The 17,449-nt window shown below is 40.0% G+C and overlaps 1 protein-coding gene across 4 annotated transcripts in view; it reads left to right on the forward strand.

Annotated features, from left to right (window-relative positions):
* Positions 1–15,929, forward strand: part of SPATA6L (spermatogenesis associated 6 like) — a 690,230-nt gene extending 674,301 nt beyond the window's left edge. For all 4 annotated transcript variants that reach the window (XM_078677396.1, XM_078677397.1, XM_078677398.1 and 1 more), the window contains one exon: positions 14,636–15,929. The gene's annotated coding sequence lies outside the window, so the exon portion shown is untranslated. The remainder of the gene's footprint in view (positions 1–14,635) is intronic.
* The last annotated feature ends 1,520 nt before the right edge of the window (positions 15,930–17,449 follow it).

Genomic DNA, 17,449 nt, shown 5'->3' on the forward strand with positions numbered 1-17,449 from the left:
TAGAGGTCAGGTATGTGAATCCGCATCTTCCTGGGATGACTCGAATCACAAGATTGCGTGTGTTATCACGTGTTTCTAATTTTGTTTTAATTAACATGTCTGTTTGTAAGGATCTCAAAATTTCTGTGTGTATTTGAGTCAAATTGGTTCTTTTAAAATCTGGTTTTATTAGATCATAAAGGGGTTTGACCCTTTCTGCGTAATTTGCAATGTATGTTCTTCCGAAATTTAGGAAGCCTAGAATTGACTGTAGGTTTTTAGTGTTCTAGGTGTTTGGAGTACGGCACATTTCTCTAGGAAATTGTCAGCCAGGCTTTTGCCTTCACTTGATAATTCGTATCCTAAGAACAGGACTGTTAGATGGGCAATTCTGGATTTTTTAAAGTTGAATTTGTAACCCTCTGCTGCAAACCCAAGTATTATGGTGTTCACTCTCTTCAAGTGAGTCTCCAAGTCATCATCTGTTAAGTATATGTCGTCGACATATGATAATGCTTCGTCGTCATATGTTTGTAGTAATTCTGTTGCTCTCGCTGAGAATACTCCCGGGCTGTTCTTGTACCCCTGGGCTAACCGACAGAATTGTTTTTGAGTGCCATTTATTGAGAATGCAGACAAATATCTGCTCTCTGGTGCTATGTTTTGACAAAAGAATCCATTAGAGATGTCTAATGTTGTTTTGTGTTTTTTGCGCACTATGTTATTCATTAGTGCAGCACTATGCGAGTTTTGTACTGCAAAAGTTTTGCAACATGAGTTAAGGTGTCGGTAATCCAAAACTAGACGATATGAATTGTCTGGTTTGGAGACCGGAAACAAAGGGTTGTTCATTTGTGAGGTGCAAGTTTCAATCACCCCCTGGTATTCTAGCTGATCTAGGATTTCTTTTACCTGTTTTTTAGCTTCTTTCTTAATTGGGTACTGCCTTTGTACAGTAGGTTGTGATTTTAACTGGATTTTGTGAGGAGGAGAGTCCTCATCCCATCTTACATGATTTTTATATAAGGCAGGAGCTAGGGCTACTGCCCACTTTCTAGCAAGTGTGTATTTTTTATGAATTGGGATGTGATTTGAGAAGGCAGGCATAATTATTTCTTCGCCATGAGGGCACTCCCTGACAAACTCTGGTGGCCAGTCTTTTTCAGCTAGAAGGATGTCATAGCCCTTGGAGAGATTATCCCAAAATAGTCCCCTTATTTTTCTAGTCTTATCCCCCTCTATACGTAAAGTTATTTCATATATTTTGTGAGGTTTGCTAACTCTGGTGTCTGCAGTTTCCACTTGAAGATATTCATTCGTGTCCACTGTCTCCAGATGATTCATAAGGACTTTGCGAGCTATGCTCACTTCTGCTGCGCTGTCTAGCATTGTCTGAGCCCATTCTCCGTTTTTCAGTTGTGTCCTCAGTATTCTCGGCATTGTTAACTACCTTGATACTAGCTACCTTCTTTTTTGGAAATTGTAATTTCTTTTTTAGATGAGCAGGTTCCTTGTCTTTGGACTTGGCGTGCTCTTCTCTTTGTTCTGATCGTCCTCTTCTTTCCGATTTCTGCGAGGAAGTCTGAAAAGATTGAGAGGGACGTGTATCAATGTCTTGATATCTATCAGGCTTCTTTATATTATCCCTATTTCTAAGGTTATATCTTTTCCCAGAGGGGTCACTTTGGGGTGACCTGTGTCTTTGGTTCGGAGATTTTTCTCTCCGCCGAGGAGACCTTCCTCTGGACTGGAATTTCTTTTCTTTAGGATTGGATTGTTTGTTTCCATCCCAGCTCTTTTTTTGTGATGTTGAATTATTATTAAAAAATATTTTTTCGGGACTTTCAATCAGTTGTGGTTTTACTGGTATTCCACCTAAACTATCTCTACCTAGTTCCTCATAGGATTTTTCTATGATTCTGGCAATTTCAGCTGGTTGGTCTGCTATATCTGTCTCCTTTAACCTCTTCCGGATCGCCACGTTTGCTGCGTCTCCCTTTATGTTGGCTAATAATATAGCCGAGACCTGCTTGAAGTCTTTTAGTAATTTCATACCAAGAGTTAAAGCGGGTTCTGGACCATATTCGTCTTGAATTTGTTTTAGCACCTCTGGTATTACCGAAATGGATGGAACACCGTGCGTTTTTGTGTAGATGGAAGCAAAGACTGTACCCCAAGTGTCACAGTCCTCAATGTGTGGTGCGATTCCCATTGGAAGACAGATAGTCAGAATCCTGTGTTTTTCTAACGGGGTGGTGTTTGGAAACACAGCCTCTATTTGGGTGATTTTTTGTGCTAACCAGAATGGTATTTGTTCCCGTTTAGCTGGTACTTTACCTAGGCAGGATTGTATGTTCTGTGGTGTAATTTTATTTGTGTTCCCCTGGTGAGGGGTCAGCTGTGGAATTTTAATTGCTGGCTGAATTGTTCAAGTCCGCATCACATATTGGACTAATTGTCTATGTATCTTTATTAATTGTTTTAGTTGTACTAAAAGATCTGCTGCAGGCATTCTTTCGAACTCTGGATGTGGTGTGTATCCGGCTAGGACCGGCCACGTTGCTCCTGGTCTACCTAAAGGACCGAGCCTGGTGATGTGATTATTATGTTTTAGGGCGCCATTAAATAAGAGCAGGTGCTCTTGAAATTTAAGTGGTACTTCCACCTCCTCGAAAGGAGTATAGTCTTCAGGAGGTTCCTCTGTTTTGTAATAGTGGAAGTACTTTGTTACAGCATTTGCTGCTGGAAAATGTATCCATGATAGTATACCTCTGTCTGCCGATATTCGTGTGCCTCAATTACGAATATGACTGTACCACCTCTAGGTGTCAGTCCATTTTCTATAAGTTTTAAGGTTATAGATTTCCTTTTGATGACCGGGATGAGTATTATATCCTGGTCTGCTTCTTGCAGTGCAGTATCATCTGCTGCGAGTTCAGTTGCTAATCTAACTGCCTCTCTTTCATCATCACTGTCTACCATTTTACCGACAGGATGGTTACTTTGTTTGTTTGCAGATCAGGTTTCTTGTGGAAACAAAGATTAGATGCACAATATTTTGGAACGGTTTATCCTTCAACGTTGACTAAACCAAGTACCATACATAGGAGTTTCCTCCTGGGAGGTTTGGCGGATATTACCTTTCGCCCACTCCAGACGTCTTTGGAATATTATGGGAAAAGGGGTCTGAGTGAGAAAGCACGACTGAGTTACTCTAAATGTCTTACGTTAATTTTATCGCCCTTCCAAACGCGTTGGGCGCCATGTAGTGTAGTTCCTATTATCCCAATAGGCTCTGCGCATTGGAATAATACCTTCAATAGTATAGGCCTAGACCAGACGTTAACTAGGTCTACTACTGTCGATATTAGACTTAAAGTTTTGGGTTTGCCAGCTAGCTCAGAGTTCACTAGAAACTTTCTCGAATAGGCAAGGAGGAGTTGAACCTCCCTGGATAGACAAGAAGGGATTTAGTTTCTGACAACCATAGAACATGACAACTTTGCTCTCCCCTAATCAAGAGTGTATCTCGAGAGTCGTGTGAAAACAAAAGGCAATTTATTTTACTCAGTCAGTACGTGCATTCTTAGTCTCATCAGATTGTAGAGAAAAGGAAGAGACGGGCGTGTTCAATAAAAGATGTTATTTATTGATCAGTCTCTTTTCTCATACAAGAGAAATGGATCGATATTATTGCAATACTTATGGTTAAGTAAAGTGCATACATTAAAAGCAGAAGTATAAAATAATACTGTAAAAACATTGATATGGTTTCTAAGCCATATGAAGGTTTAAAATGAATAAGATATATTACATACACATATACATTTGACTAATCGTACTCAACTGGTGTTTCTAACTACGCCTACCCCGTGTACCTGACCTAAGTCTAATGCGTGGGCGGGAATAGAAAGTTACAGTTTAAGTTAAGTTTGTTTTGCCAAGTGAATGACTAAAGAATTCTCTGTGAGGGGTTATTCAGTTCCGTACCTGGAATCTAGGATGGATGAGGGATGGTATCTCTCGTCTCTGGTCTCGATATTCCAGGCTGCCTGCGAGGGCTACCCGGAAGCGCCGGAGCTGGATTTCTCGGCAGGAGAAAGCAGCGTCTCGTTCTCAGCGCGTCAGGAAAGGCGGGGCTGCGCCAGCGGGGTCTGCTCTGCTCTGGGCTTCGGCAAGTCTGGCTGCTCCGATCTCGTCACCACCGCGTGTGTTTGCATAGGGCAATATCGGTAATATTTATACCTTTAAGGTGCCGAGATTGACGTAAGGATGGACATAGATACGTCAATAAGGATGTCATACGACCTGGTCGTTAGCACATTCTTTTGCTGAAGTTCTCGGTGAAATCAAAACAATGGCCGCAGGGTTTTTCCCAGGTCTGTCATAGGTTTGATTTGTTTTGAGAACTCCGTATGCCTTATCAGGGGCTGGAGGAATATCGCTTGTCTAATTAGATGGCAAGCGTTATGACTTAATCAGATAACACGTTCCTGTGCCGTAGTGTGGCTTTATCAGATAACGGTTCCTGCATCATGGGGGTTTTCTGCCTCATGGGATGGCTGCTAGTTAACTTGTTAGTTTGTTAACCAGAATAGGGTCAGGAATAGGGGGATCGATACAGAACCTATAGGAATACATCACAATACAAGAGTCTGTAGTGGTGTTTCCAAAGATTTGGAAAAAAACGCACATACACTAATAACAGTATACTGTAAAACAGTGCTGGAAAAGTCAATACAATCTTTCTAAATATCAAAGACGGAGTGCTACATAGACCAATATCCCCCACTACCAGGAAGGATCAAGATTGTCAAACCAAAGGATTGACAAATGTATATCTAGACAAGGAAGGTCAAAGAGAGCACAATCCTCAGGTATAAGTACATTTAAGACTAATATGATTTATAGTCATAACAGTAATGAATCCAAATACAATCTGCAACTTGTAATGTAGGACAGAACAAATCAGTGGATAAAGGTCATAATGATGTCATCTTTTTCTTTATTGATCCATAAGAGTTATTTTCCAATTGATAAAACGACAGCCGACACGTGTTTCGTCCGTACTCTCAATAAGTACTGGGACTTTTTCAAGGCTGTAAAGACATAGTAAAAGGATGTATACACAACATTATAATATTATAAAAGTTGAATTTTTAAAGAAAAGAGAACATTGAGCGGGCCTAAACATACATTAATATAAGTATTCTAATAGTGATAGATAGAACATAAGTCACCAAGAAGCATAATGAACGTGCCAAGTAAAGAAGAAAAAAACGATACATAATGTGGTCTGATGGAGAATGGAGAGAGATAGAGAAAAAAAGAACAACGGCTGCAAGGTGAAACAATAATGTGCTAGCACAAAATTATAAGAATATAAAACACCCAGAGTGAAACTAAAGTTCAAGTATAGTAAGTGCAAAAATAGCAACATCCACCAAAGAAAGCATCATGTGTCTGGAAGGGAGACTAACCTAATAAAGCTGGAATATGCGGCGCATGTATCATCAAATCATACGAATGTAGCTATGATCATAAGGCTCCTGAGTCAAATGGGAGAGAAAGGTATATATATAAATACAAGAAACCTATATACTAAATAAGAGTAAACCACAACGGACATAATAGTGTCAAGGAATTAGGTAGTAATTATTCACATATAATAAATCAAAAAGAATAGTAACAAGTTGGAGTCAAATGTGTGTGTCTGACCAGTTTAGATAAAGTTAAATAATTCTGTCTAGTCCATGGATGGTAGAACAAGATTATGGTCATAGTATGTTGATTGTAAAAAGTCTCACCAAAGTAAATAACAAAAGTCCAAATCATCCGAATGGGTCAAGCGCAGTGAGATAGCTGGGTAGATGTCAAGGTGAGGTTGTCACTATGAACTCTATAAGACAAAATATATGTTTGAACAAAGAGTGAAGTTTAAACTATTTCAATTCAGTGTGGTAAAAAACCCCAAAGAAATCAGTTAATGATATGATGAGAGGCCTCAAATGTTAACATACTGAGTACAAGAAATCTCACCCAAATAAATAGTAAAAATCCAAAATATCCATAAGAGTCACGCGTATTGAAAAACCAAAATAGATGGCAGGATGAAGTAGTCAAACGGACTCTATAAGACAAAATATGAATTTAAATAGAAAACAAATATAAAGTTGCATGTGTTGGGATATATTCCCCAAGATCATCGGTTCATAGTTCGCTGAAAAATTTGTTATAGTAGAGTCTGGCAAGAGATAATGGCAGTATGACCAGTTACTGGAGATGAAAGTCCTATTAAATCCAACAGTGGTAATCTAAAAATTGGCTAGTATGAATTAATCCACTCTACAGTTCAATCTTGATGTGGATATACTATCGCCATATAGCTATTTCGAATATAATAGTAGTTAAAGAATCTACTGAAAAGAAAATTTTATGAAGAACATGCTAGGGGTAGATCCATAGCGTACATGTACTCATATTAAGGAGTAAGAAGCCAGCTATGCGAGCAGACACTCACCAGCACAAGTTAAATATTTTCCTCATTCGAATAAAGGGATTATAAAAAGAGCATAATAATGTTCCTGTATCGAAAGACAAAATGACAATAGTGAGACACTGATGTTAAAAAGGAAAATAAAATCACAGAGTAATCACAAGTTACAGGCTGAAAAGGCGCCTAAATATAATAATACAGTATTACCAGTGGGTCTGAGCCACTAGGTAACTAATCCAAGTCTCAATATCACAGTCCAAAATTTACCAGTATATCATATAGTACTGGTAACTAAGTGAGACACAAGACTAAATATCTCTAAAGAAATCTTTAAATATATCGCAAAGTAAATTGCATACCTCATAGGCATAGGTCCATGCATATCAATCATCTTTTTGACGGCCCAATCCTGATTCGCAATATCGTATAAAGGTGAACTGTTGCACCAGCGTACTGAAAAAACAGTAAAATGAAGGACATAAGTAACCAAATCCCAACATGTAAAAACTCAAACTTGGAATACAAGCTTACCTATGAAGTCGCCTCAATGATATGTGAGGCTGTGAAAGAAACAACAAGGCAAACACGTCTAAGTATTATATAGAGTATAAATACTAAATAGTCGCAATATCGTGAAAGGTGAACTGTTGCACCAGCGTACTGAAGAAACAGTAAAATGAAGGACATAAGTAACCAAATCCCAACATGTAAAAACTCAAACTCGGAAAACGAGCTTACCTATGAAGTCGCCTCAATGATATGTGAGGCTTTGATAGAAACAACAAGGCAAACACGTCTAAGTATTTTTAGAGTATAAATACTAAATAAAGTCCATTAAAAATAACCACTAAACCATATAGAAACCCGCTTACCGAAAAAGAAGAATCTAGCACCACCTGATACTGGCACCCTGCAAGCGGCCATCATCCGTAAAACAAACTAATATATACGGAAGAGGAAGCGGGCGCCGATGATTGTTGGGAGCCCGCCCGGAGAACTCTACAATGTTTTTGTTTCTTTTTTCTAATATACATGGCCTTACAATTGAGCGTTCTTATAAACTCGAAACTCTTTATCATATATTATGGGCCAACACAGCTTAGCCATCCCAAACGGCATCCACTCTGAGACTAATATCTCTACTAACAATTCGAGTCATTCTGGCTCGGGTGATGATTTTTGGCAGTGCACTTAACCTAGTATATGTTTCGTGGCACTTCTATGAATTGGTTGTCTAACACTCATCATCAGCGTACAGGTGGTTCGGTTTACATAAATTTTCATTTATATTTACTTTATTTATCCATTCCAATATGGCGGATAGTTTTTTATTCCCGTTTTTGTCACTATTTACTACCATTACGATACCTCTAGTCCTATTTCCATTTTTGTTGTTCCCCGGGCGGGCTCCCAACAATCATCGGCGCCCGCTTCCTTTTCCGTATATATTAGTTTGTTTTACGGGTGATGGCCGCTTGCAGGGTGCCAGGATCAGGTGGTGCTAGATTCTTCTTTTTCGATAAGCAGGTTTCTATATGGTTTAGTGGTTATTTTTAATGGACTTTATTTAGTATTTATACTCTATATAATACTTAGACGTGTTTGCCTTGTTGTTTCTTTCACAGCCTCACATGTCATTGAGGCGACTTCATAGGTAAGCTCGTTTTCCGAGTTTGAGTTTTTACATGTTGGGATTTGGTTACTTATGTCCTTCATTTTACTGTTTTTTCAGTACGCTGGTGCAACAGTTCACCTTTACACGATATTGCGACTCAGGATTGGGCCGTCAAAAAGATGATTGATATGCATGGACCTATGCCTATGCGGTATGCAATTTTACTTTGCGATATATTTAAAGATTTCTTTAGACATATTTAGTCTTGTGTCTCACGTAGTTACCAGTACTATATGATATACTGGTAAATTTTGAACTGTGATATTGAGACTTGGATTAGTTACCTAGTGGCTCAGACCCACTGGTAATAATGTATTATTATATTTAGGCGCCTTTTCAGCCTATAACTTGTGATTACTCTGTGATTTTATTTTCCTTTTTAACATCGGTGTCTCACTATTGTCATTTTGTCTTTCGATACAGGAACATTACTATGCTCTTTTTATAATCTCTTTATTCGAATGAGGAAAATATTTAACTTGTGCTGGTGAGTGTCTGCTCGCATAGCTGGCTTCTTACTCCTTAATATGAGTACATGTACGCTATGGGTCTACTCCTAGCATGTTCTTCATAAAATATTGTTTTCAGTAGATTCTTTAACTGCTATTATATTCGAAATAGCTATATGGCGATAGTATATCCACATCAAGATTGAACTGTAGAGTGGATTCATTGAAACTAGCCAATTTTTAGATTACCACTTGTGGATTTGATAGGACTTTCATCTCCAGTAACTGGTCATACTGCCATTATCTCTTGCCAGACTCTACTATAACTAATTTTTCAGCGAACTATGAACCGATGATCTTGGGGAATATATCCCAACACATGCAACTTTATATTTGTTTTCTATTTAAATTCATATTTTGTCTTATAGAGTCCGTTTGACTACTTCATCCGCATGGCCCTAAAAACTCGCCTCTTTCAACAAGCCTATATGTAAGGACGTTGGTTTTAAATTTTGATTGTATTATTAGGCGCCTTGATACCTGCGGGTTATTGTTTTTTGCGCATTATAAATTCCTTTTCATTTCATTCATTTCATCCTGCCATCTATTTTGGTTTTTCAATACGCGTGACTCTTATGGATATTTTGGATTTTTACTATTTATTTGGGTGAGATTTCTTGTACTCAATATGTTAACATTTGAGGCCTCTCATCATATCATTAACTGATTTCTTTGGGGTTTTTTACCCCACTGAATTGAAATAGTTTAAACTTCACTCTTTGTTCAAACATATATTTTGTCTTATAGAGTTCATAGTGACAACCTCACCTTGACATCTACCCAGCTATCTCACTGCGCTTGACCCATTCGGATAATTTGGACTTTTGTTATTTACTTTGGTGAGACTTTTTACAATCAACATACTATGACCATAATCTTGTTCTACCATCCATGGACTAGACAGAATTATTTAACTTTATCTAAACTGGTGTCGGCTGTCGTTTTATCAATTGGAAAATAACTCTTATGGATTAATAAAGAAAAAGATTACATAAATATGAACTTTATCCACTGATTTGTTCTGTCCTACATTACAAGTTGCAGATTGTATTTGGATTCATTACTGTTATGACTATAAATCATATTAGTCTTAAATGTACTTATACCTGAGGATTGTGCTCTCTTTGACCTTCCTTGTCTAGATATACAATTTATGTATGTTTGTAACTCTAGTCATATGGAAGGGATCGCTAGCCAGTGTTAGCCATTGTTGGAGCTTGAAAACCGAAATATAGAGCAGTGTTATTTGTGTCAGAGTTTTTGCATTCAATGGCAATGTGAATGATTATTTTGAACCTCAACATCCTGCTTTTTAAAGTGGGAGGGGGAATGAGAGTGATCTTATCCCTGGAAACCCAGCATGGCTGTACTAGAAGAAATCTAGAAAAGAGGCAGCACATCTATCTCCTTCACATACCATTAGGGCTGACTGAGACAATGCCCTGGCCTAGCCTTTCTGTGCTCTCCAAATAACTTTGCTCTACAAGAAAAAGCGTGGGACTGATTCAGAGTTGGTTGGTAACTGAAAATGTATTTGACTTGTGAAGGAAATATAAAATCCTCTTCTGGATGATTCTCCTTCTTTGGAGAATCCAGCAGCAGAATTCGCAACATGTCAGAGGCAATTCTGCCAGCAGATTCTCCGCAAGATGATAATTTACCTGCTGTTATCTCCTTTAATTTAAATATGTATTACAGTTTTGTTTTCACCAGTGGCTTCTGGCATCATCTATGAGGGGGTGGGCACGTGCAAAATAAAATTAAAATAAATAACATTTGCCAAACGCGACGTCCTCCACTCCGGTTCTCTCCTTTCCACAGGAACTGGATGCAGCAACTCCTTTGACCAATCCTGGCACTACTCTCATGCAGCATGAGATGCAACAAAACATTGACCGGATAGGTTATTACTGATTCCTCATATATGAGCTTAGACAAGCAATTCTAAGTTCATGTGATTTATTTCACATCACTTGTGAATTATTTCATGCACATGTAAGATAAAGCATTCATCAATGTCATAAGACAGAAAACACATCATTCAGTATGTCAAGCTCATGAAAACATCACAAAATTCAACATTACAACAAAAACACATGAATGATAGACATAAAAAGAACATAAACGCCAAAACAATTGTAAGTGTCCTACAATTGTCCTATGAACAGCCAGAACATGTTTAACACATAAAGCAGAGGCGGACAATTAACAGTTCTAAGGGTCCTGCCTGTGTGTGGGGCAAAGAGCTATACAGTTGTCCAGAGGGTTGTCTGCCCAAAGGGAAAGAAATTTTCTTTAACCAATTCCCATACAGCACCCCCAAAGGATCATTCGCCTTTGCACAGATGCCAATATGTTTCAAACCCTGGATGGTTCTAGGGTTCTCCTCAGGACTCGGACTGGGGATCAGTGACTACAAAACAGGAAATGACAGAGAATGGCATCAATAAAGTTGGGGAACCCTGTTTTTAGGTTACAAGAATATCGTCAGTTCCAATTAAAAAGTATGGCTTGTGCATTGTAGCGCCAGCAGTGAGCCTGTTCGTTATTTAAAGGAGCTGTAGGGACAAGAGTACATTATGGGTACTCAATAATGAAAGATTGTAGTACCCGCAGGGTTGGAACCGCTATGAATTAAAGGGAACATACCTTGTATGTATCCATATTGCCATCATACCAATGGGGAACTGCAGTCAGAGGGGAATTTTTTCCAAATATTCCAATTTTAAAGTTATCTGTAGGAAGCAAGACCCTTCTTAAGTATAACAAAATGGTGCCCGAAGTGAGTGTGCTCGCATTTTGCTTAGCTATGCAGTTTAAACAAAAGGGGATGGAAACAAGATACCAGCGCTGCTCTGTAATGCACGTCTATTCAATGGCCCACAGGTTCCATATTATGTTTAGCGGGGCACTCACGCGTGGATGAAACAGTTGCACTTTTGAAACGGTAACTGATAGCCCTTGCACCACGGAAACCACTTGCCTTTTGTTTCTCTGCAAAAGGCTTTTCTTTCAGAGAACCCACGTGTTCTTCAAACTCTAAGACTCGTTGGGGAGGAACCTGCAAGTCGTTCTTATAACAGTAAAACGTGGAGTGGATTTACAGCCCCAATGCTTGTTGGACATTTAACATTTGTAAGTGAGAAATTTCAGACATTTTGTTGAGCCCACGGATGGCAGTGTCGAATTTCTTTATTAAAAAGGCCTCCTTTCTGCTAGGTGGATTGCCGGATCAGCACCCCTGGGAGAAGTTTTAATGGCTGACAATACTGTCCACTTAAAGTCATGTTATGTATGATACATCGTGACAAAGTGATCCACCAGTGGAGCAGTGGCTGCCTTGTTATTTTAGTCCCGAGCGATGTTGCACTATGCGTTGGCGCACCTCCTGACTCGTTTTACCGATGTACACTTTTTTGCAAGGGCAAGTGATGGCGTTTACGATATTCTTCGATTTACAATTTGTAAAGTCATTGTGACGCCGGTATTTATGTCCATCAGTAAATAGCGTTCCTTCCATCGTGGACCCACACACAGAACTTTTCTTTATGCATTTATTTAATACTGCTTCATAATTTGGTCTTTCACTGTTGCATTATACCAGTATACAAAAAAGTGATAGATGGAATACTTGAATGAATCTCAGCCACTGATATTTACTCGGGCCGCATCCCAGTCCATCGTTATTTTGTCCATCAAGCCACCTCAGTTTGGACCCACCTATATACAAATAAGTCTTGTCTCTGCTCCAGTTGGAACAGTCCAGCCCAAACTGTCAAGCCAGGTCCTCCCTGACCAGAAAATAAGAGACCCAGTACAGGATTTGCCCTAGTTATGGGCTTATCAGCCAGGTACCGCTTGGCTTTAGTGACACAGTGTGCATGTGATCCACGTCTGGTCATACCCATCACACTTAGGGTGACAAACTAAAGTATACAAAAAAAGTGATGAATGGAATGCTTGAATTAATCTCAGACACCGGTAATTACTCAGGCCGCATCCCAGTCCATCGTTATTTTGTCCATCAAGCCACCTCAGTTTGGACCCACCTATATACAAATAAGTCTTGTCCCTGCTCCAGTTGGAACAGTCCAGCCCGAGCTGTCAAGCCAGGTCCTCCCTGACCAGAAAACAAGAGACCCAGTACAGGATTTGCCCTAGTTATGGGCTTATCAGCCAGGTACCGCTTGGCTTTAGTGACACAGTGTGCATGTGATCCACGTCTGGTCATACCCATCCCACTTAGGGTGACAAACTAAAGTATACAAAAAAGTGATGAATGGAATGCTTGAATTAATCTCAGACACTGGTAATTACTCAGGCCACATCCCAGTCCATCATTATTTTGCACAAAACGTCACCTCAGTTTGGGCCCAGCCATATGCAAATCAGGTTCCAGTTGAAACACCCCAGCCCAAACTGCCAAACCAGGTCCTCCTTGAACCAGAACACAAGCAATCCAGGAATGGTTCAGTTCTAGTTATGGGCTCAACAGCTTGGTGACAGCATGGTCCCACTGAGACCGTGTGCGCTGGATCCACGTCTGGTCATACCCGTCCCACTTAGGGCTACAACCGGTGCTGAATTGCATGTTTTCTCGTTCAGGAAGGACCTGGCTGGGATATTTCTATTGGAGCAGGGTTAAGACTGCTTTGCGCATAGCTGGGTCCAATCTGAGGTGGCATGGTATGCACAGAAACAATGGATTGGGATGCGGCCTTAGTAATTAGTATTGGCTGAGATTAATTCAAGCATTCCACCCATCACTTTTTTGTATGCATTATACCAGTGGCACTTTCTATATCCCAACCCTTCTATGAATGCTCTGAGAACAGCCATGCCACATTGTTTAAGGTGTAAGTCAAATGCTATTTTACAAGTTTGTTGTTTAGTGCACATGTGGCATGTGCCATTGAAGCCACTTTGGACCCGGCCCCTAAAATAGTGCCTTTGATGGGTTCAAACACGTGTTGAATTTACAAACATATGTTGTCCTGTTTGTTGTGTACTCTGGTAAGAACCCTCGAGCCTGCATATGCGTCCCTGAGTCAAGCACCGACACACAGCCCAACTGACCATTTTGCCATTCGGGCATCTCCCTGGTAGGCTGCAGCTTCGGGCCCTATTTCAGAGCTGGATAGTTGCAGAGATCCTACCATTCTCCTTCCTATTCCTGCATTCTAGGCGCGTCCTCCTTCATTGTGGGGATGCTTGAAATTTTTTTGTCAGTTCTCTTTTCCAGTACTCTCCTGCGCCCACAGCCAGAATGATTACAAAGAAGTTCCTGCTTACTGCTCTCCATCAAATCCTCTCTTTCAAACACTTTTCTGAGCGCCAAGTCTCACACAGTTCTCTTGGTGGAACCGGCTCCCCTGTTCCAGCCTGCCGCTCCCTCCGCCCCCCACCCCTCCCCAAAAAAGCTACACGTTCTTATTTCCTCCAGTGTTTCCTCTGCCGCTTCTCAGGGAGGTGGTCGCTGCTGCAGGCGTAGGAGCTGATTTTGTTTTAAATACATTTATTGTTTTAAGTGACTTTTTTCATGCATAACACCAACAAAATCGTATCTAGGTACTGATTTTCACCTTCTTTCTGGGGTTTTAATCTAACCTACGAGCTAGCTTGAAATGTACATGAAGGCCCCCACCACTCCCCACCAGATAGGCTTTGAGGTCAAAAATGAAAGGCGGGGATGACCCCAGGACCAGGAGCCTGGTAGCCCCGTGACATGTGTTAGCCACCCTCTTCTTCCATCTGCCTCTCAATAACTGGGTATTAGTTTGTGAAGGCTTGATGCTGAACTAGGGTGTGAGTCAGTGTAAGTCTTGAGCTGTGCCAGTACTCTCCCTCTCAAAATACAACAGTGCTGGCACTCCCTACCGGACAGTACCAGCCCATTTAAAGCACTGGCGTTGGTATACCACTATGATGTATTCTCTTGCCATGATCAGTTACCAACTGGTACCATTTCTCTTTCAGGAGGAAAACGTCCGGACTTCTGACCGCCCTTTTGAAGAACCATCAAGTGAACTGCAATCAAAGTCTTGTGTGCTGTGCTGAAAGGGTGAAACATGCATCTCCCCTCATGTAGCTGGGTTAAATTGTTTTGCTTTTTGTGTTTTTAAACATTACAAGACTTTGTGAAACGATACCGTGCTCAGTCAGTTATTTACCAAAACGGGTGCAAATTAAAGCTCACATTTTTGCGATCTGATAAGGCTTGACAGGCAAGCAAGTGTTAGCGCAGTTACCTGGGACATTTCCGAACAGGCATGATGGATGGAATCAGGAGTGCCAACGCTATGGGCCCAATTCACAACGTTTTTTCCAGGCGTACATCTGACAAGAGGCTGGAAAAAGTAATACTGTAAGGACGTGTAAGTATGTGTGTTTCACAAGGCACACAGGTCCCTCCGTTTGTTCTACTTCTGTGTACTGTATGCAGAACATGTCATGTCCCTCACTGGTGTGGAAAAGTAGGCATTTCCAGGGTCCTGTCAGTGGAGTACAAATCAAATTCGGATTCCCTTTTTGAGGAATTCACGAACCTATAGAAATCCTCTTCCCTCACTTATGTGAGCACCTAAGTTAGAACCAGATGTATTTGAGCCTGGAAGTCTTAAATTGCTTTTATTTGTGCAGGTTTTTAGGTCGTGAGAAAATTGTAACTCGACAGAACCCGCTCTTACTGTACAAATAAAGGTAAATTCTACGTTTCGCCACTCAGTGTGCAAAATGTATGCATTACGTACGCTATTTGTAAATGCCAGGTATAACTATAATTAAATATCACCGGCATAAGGCACGTTTTGACGTGCATAATTTCGAGTCTCACCGGAATGTATTGGAATACTTTAAACCAGTACATTGCAGACATACATAATCATACATTATGCACACTTCACATTTAAACTAAGGCCTTGGTGCATCAACCCGCATGTTTAAGGGATTCCTCAAATTACCATTAGCCCACCAGTATATAATGAGATGGGGAACTGGCTTTAAATTTACCTGCCTAACATCGTTTCTTAGCATTGTTAAGGATCTATTATTTTCCCGGGATCTATTATTTTCCCCCATTTGAAATTCCAATTGACCAGTTACAAATGATTTTGTCTAGATCCAGTTGCAGTCACAGGTTTTTAGATATTACTGAACGGCTATGGAGAAAATCCCAGCTAATTTCAATTACACCACGCATCTGGTTATTTTCTTGTAATTATGTGTATCGGTTTCCGTTGCCATTTTTAATCAATAGAATTGTCCTTGTTTTTTCCTGCTGAAAAAAAAAAAATATATATATATATATATATATATATATTTATATATATATATATATATATATATATATATATATATATATACATATATATATATATATATATATATATATATATACATATATATACACACACACACACAAACCCAAATGGCAAAAAAACCTACATGTCTCCACTAGAATCAAAAACAAATATTTGTAACCGGTCACTTGGATATTTCTCCAGGGTTTGATTTGCTTCATTTGAAAAGCAAGTTAAGTTTTTTCTCCTAGTTATTAGCTGACCCATTCTTGGCCTTTCCTCACCAGCATGTGATCTGAACTTGTAACCTAGTCTGGATTCTCATATAATTTGCCTTTGTTAGTATGGCCTCTCCCAGCTGCGTCCTTTAAGTAATTCTGCCTGACCTAGGCTTCTCTTGTCATTCCTAACATGCCTGACCAGATTAATACATTCTATTGCTATAGGAATCCTCAAAGGTCGGCCTGGTCAAATCTGTAGAGCTGAACTGAGCTTCCTGCGGTTGATAACATTGATTTAAGAGCATTTTTCTTCATCCTTTGTGCTTTCCCCTTCCACACACAAAGGCATGCTCCAATTAGCTGGGCATTGAAGTATTCATGACCAAGAAGCATAGCTTTTTCCCCGGAGTTTTATATAGCGCGTACTTGACCCGAAGGTATCAGATATCAGAGCATTTTACATGTGCACCGGTTGAGTTATATAAGGACACAATCATTTTTGTTAGGCACAGCGAGATTGTCATTTGCCCAGAATCACAGGATGTTGAGCGTCGTTGCTGAGGCTGGAACCCGGTTCCCCAGATTTGAGGTCAACCGCCCTAGCCGTTAAGCCACACCCTCTCCCCAAAGCTTTGAAGATGAGGAGTTAGAACTAGACCTAGACCTTGCTGTTCAATGGCGCAGCAGTAAGCAGTACTTTCACAAACTGGGATGTCTTCTTGAACATCAAATCCGAATATCTGGCAGACAGTGAAACAAAGTAAGAGCTTAGTATGACAATTAACTGTTTCCCTTGCTTGTTATCAATAATCATTTGAAGATGAGTGTGGGAAGAAGTACAAGAAACAAAGGGTGACCACGGAATAGGGGTTGGTGGTGGTTTTTTTTTCGGTCTGTTGTCCTTGTGGATTGGTTGCAATCAAGTTGTTTTTAATTATGTCACCAAAGGCTGCCTCCTGTCATCATGTTCTTTTTGAATAGACGGTTTCTGTATCAAGCAAGATCCACGTGTTGAATAATAATTAAGCGTTGTAGCCTGCTACTATGAACAATAACTGTAGTTAAAGGCCCCAAACCTGTGTTATTAACCTGGTAGAAGAATGATGCCCTTTACCAACCATTATAGGCCAAGTAGGAAAGGCTATGAGGCTATTAAGCACTCCAGCCACTGAGGCTAGATTGTTCTATTTCAGAAAGGGAGAAACAGAAAGACAAACATTGGAATGTTGAATACAAGGTCTGTACAAGCCATTATTGGCCCAGAGCAACAC

Source organism: Lissotriton helveticus, chromosome 2_1 (assembly GCF_964261635.1).
Source record: "Lissotriton helveticus chromosome 2_1, aLisHel1.1, whole genome shotgun sequence".
In the NCBI taxonomy this organism is placed as follows: Eukaryota; Metazoa; Chordata; class Amphibia; order Caudata; family Salamandridae; genus Lissotriton; species Lissotriton helveticus.